General features: G+C 35.1%; 1 long non-coding RNA gene across 1 annotated transcript; it reads left to right on the top strand.

The window, feature by feature from the left end:
* Positions 1-2,468: 2,468 nt before the first annotated feature.
* Positions 2,469-3,637, top strand: LOC118481222. The gene is made up of 2 exons (XR_004864948.1): positions 2,469-2,828; positions 3,407-3,637. It is a non-coding gene; the product is annotated as an uncharacterized LOC118481222 (long non-coding RNA).
* Positions 3,638-3,982: the final 345 nt, after the last annotated feature.

The raw sequence follows: 3,982 nt of genomic DNA, 5'->3' as shown, positions 1-3,982 counted from the left end.
CCAAGTCGATTCATTACAAAACGCCTATGACATTCACCAGTGTCATAAAAAGCTGCAATATATCATACAAGCTATAACTAGGTTACGGAAAATCACCAATCCCATGGAATAAACTAATAAAAACTGTAAAAATGTATCTATAATTAAAATAAGTATATGTTAACTGTTATTTCTTACCACAAAATGTCATTGACTTCTATTGGCACCGCCTTCTATGCTAGAAACCTGAATCCGACATGTTCCCTTACCAGGTCTCCCTAAAAAACATGGAAATTTAGATCAGCATTCCCCAGAAAACCTACCCAGTTCATCAAACGTAATTTTGTGTTTTCTACCCCCAGAGTTTGTAAGAGATTGTAAATGTTGTACATAGCTTTAGTAACTTAATAAACCCCCACATCTTTGTTTTCGTTTTTGGTAAACTGAGATCCAGATCCATATCATCACTTTCACTTTCCTCTGTTGAAAAGTTATCATCTCCTTCGTCATAATCGTATTGCTCATCCATCAATTTGAGTTCACCGTCCATGAGTTTCTTGAATGTTGTAACACCCCGAAAGCAGGATTGGAAATTAAACCCCGTTAATACTAAAGACGGGGAAAGTACCGTTAGCGGTAAAAGTAAACCGGAAAATATTAGGAATCAAGTGAATAATCCTAATATTAATTAAAAGTGAATAAGAGCTTCCAGGAAAATAGAATGGATAAAAGGCCCGAGTTAACGGGACTTAAAATAAAACGGGTTTTAACTCCCGGAACCCACTAAGTTAACTAGGTAAAATTAACCTAGTTAGTAATGAGTAACTAAATAATAAACTATGGGTTATAGTTTCATTTATGAATCTCTAAACTTGAGGGGCTAAACATGGGCAACGAGAGAAGTGTTTTATTAAAACACTTAAATAAAAAAAACACATACATGTGTGTACGTATGCGATCAGAAGAAGGAGCCAGGAGAGCTCAAACCCTAGTTCAACAAATCCTCCAAATCGAAGCTCAAATCAAGCCCGAATCGTCTGCATGATTACAAATTCGTGATCGCCTAGTTGTGGGGATCATAAGGTATGTAAAAATTTGATGATTTGTGAAGTTGTAAAATTTTGAGTAATCTTCATAATCGCGAATTATGTATGGATTAGAGAGGCTATGGCTGAATTAGTGTTGTATGATTTCTTGAAAACAAACCCTAGATGTAAACTCGCTAATTTAGCACCATAAATTAGTGTTTTGGTTAAGTAGTTATGTAGGTGCTAAGTGGGTTTTATGAATATGGGATGAACACTAGAATTATAGTGTTAAAATAGATGAACATTAGGTAAGTAATGCAAGTTCTAGTTGTAACTTATAAACACTAGACATAAGGGCTTGAAATTGATGCTTGAAGCTTGGTTGGAAGTTAATCAAGAACTTGACAATAGAAGTATACGAATCTTGCACACTAGGTGTTTGTTAAAATGCCTAAATGAAAACTAAAGTGCTGAAATAGATGATATTTTTGACATCTCTTAGCCTACAATCACTGTGTTATAGGTTTCTAACCGTTACCAAGAGTTTAATAAGGGTTATAGCCATGGAAATAGGTTGCATTTGATGGTTTGGGTCGAATTTGAAAGGAACCTAAACATGATTTCCGTAGCTTTTTATATGGATTTTGACTAATCTTAAAAAAAATCATATAAAATCAACCGTTTATCCGATTTGGGTGTTCTATACCTTTTCGGAAAGCTTATGAAGTAAATTTTTACTGTTTTCAATCATAAGAAACAAATGTGGTTGTTAAAGAGGTCAAAAATGTGATTAAAACTGCTGTTCAGAAAACTTAAAAGCTGATTGAAAAATGAAAATATAGTTTTTGTGCTGATTTTATAAAAATCATATAAAATCATAGAAAATTCGTTAGAAGGTGTACCTTATATGCTTGCGAAGGTATTGAAGTTTTCTACGATCCATTTTTGAACATGTTAATCTTGTTCGGACTTTAAAAGGGTCATAATGGTCGATTACAGCAGCTGAATAGAAAATCGATGCACATTAATAATGTTATTATTAATCCGGAAAAGGCATATGATTGCGTATACTTGTTTAGTCATGAAGTATTTATTGTTAGGAACAAATAGCACTTTATGTGACATGCTTAAAGTGTTTAAAATCACTTACTAACTTGTTATATAAGTAATTTCACTAACGGGTCAAACGGTTAGTGAATGAAAATAATTATGGTATGAAACTAGTTGTTGAATATATGGCATGCTTTGATTGATAAGTGTGTAAAAAAAAGGGGGTCCATAGGGTGATGGCCATTATATAGAATGACCAATCTAACCATCTTATGGATGTTATGATATAGTTGACTCTAAACAAGCTAGGTGGGAGCTTGAAAAGGGACGGGCCAAACGGATCATGGATGCGAAGAATGTTTGCGCGGACGAGAGGTATGTAAAGCTTACACTTTTTTGTAGGATACGTATTTACTTTATATATTATAAACGCGACCAAGGTTATATCCGAAATATGGGTTCCGACACGAAATGATACGGGTCGGGACGAATAAAAGGATAAAAACCATGTTTAATGGCAAAAAGGGGCGAAATGGGTTAAATAATGAAATGGTAAATAAATACCATTCAAATATAAGTGCAAAATGTTTGGTCGTTTAGACTAAACAGGTCAAATGGTAATATTAACACCATTTGACGAATAACGACTAACAAGTGCATGTCGAGTCTAATGCTCACAGGGTAAAACGGCTTATGGAATTTACGTGGCTATGAATCAGCAAATTATTAAGGCAAGGTATTAAAACGGGTCAATACTTTGACCCGCGCCAGGTACGCGTAAATTTGGTGGAAGATATGTGAATACCTTAATGTAGAAAAATGACATGTGAAAGTAGAGAGTGGGATTTAAACTTAAATGATTAAATCCTCTCTAACGGGTCAAAATATGCATTTAAGCGTAGACGGGTCAAAATCTTGTAAAAAGGTAATAATCCGAATGCATAAAAGTATCAAAATTTATTAAGCCGGATGTCGGACTTTAACTCCATATGATGGAGAATCAAATTACAAACATGTAGGAAGAAATGGTAGGTCAAACGGACAAGCGAATTTAAAGATACGAAAGATTTCGTGTCAATTACGGCAAAATGGAAAGGCTGAATGCAGGGGCCACCGTAACTTACGGTGCCACCGTAAGTTACGGTGGAGCTGAATTATTTACGGTGGTTGCCTACTGTTGTACGGTAGGAAAATTTTATTACAGAGGCCACCGTAACTTACGGTGCCACCGTAAGTTACGGTGGAGGTCATTTTCAAATTTTTGTTTTTGGAATCAATGGTTTCCCGGACTCGTTTGGACACGTTTTAAAGCCCGTAAGACTAAAGCATTTCGTGTTTGTGAAATGTAGGTACATTTTGGATGCCGGAAGACGATCAAGCTCGACGAAGGACCGAACACGATATAGATACATGCTTCCGCACTTTAACACATTGCAAATTTTAAACAACGAATTCAACCACGTTATGTAGAATAACTTATGAATTGTAAAAGTTTTAATAAATTCGTATTTTTATAGTATGTGTAGGCTTAACTACACATCTAATTGTTGGCGTTTACATATAAAATTGTTAATTAGTAACTAGGGTGTTACAAGTTGGTATCAGAGCCCTGGTTTAAGAGATTCAAGTATGGTGGGGAAAACCATACTTGGACTTAAACCTTATGCTCTTGACAAAGATTGGTGTTCGGTTCGAGGCTTGATCGCAAATCCGGTAAGTACATCTATGCTAATAGTTTAGCATGCTAAAGTGTTGTAAACAACACATGGGGTTATCGTGTGATACACGTTACCTCAATTAAGCGATAAATGTAGTTGACAAAGTTACGCGTGTTGACACATATAGTACAAAAGTCTTGTATTATGATACGGGCATTTAGTAAAGTTGACATTACTAACTTTTGTGAATGTCTTGATTGAAGGACA

The sequence above is a fragment of the Helianthus annuus genome, chromosome 8 (genome assembly GCF_002127325.2).
Source record: "Helianthus annuus cultivar XRQ/B chromosome 8, HanXRQr2.0-SUNRISE, whole genome shotgun sequence".
Classification (NCBI taxonomy): Eukaryota; Viridiplantae; Streptophyta; class Magnoliopsida; order Asterales; family Asteraceae; genus Helianthus; species Helianthus annuus.
This window is presented reverse-complemented; position numbering and strand designations above follow the sequence as displayed.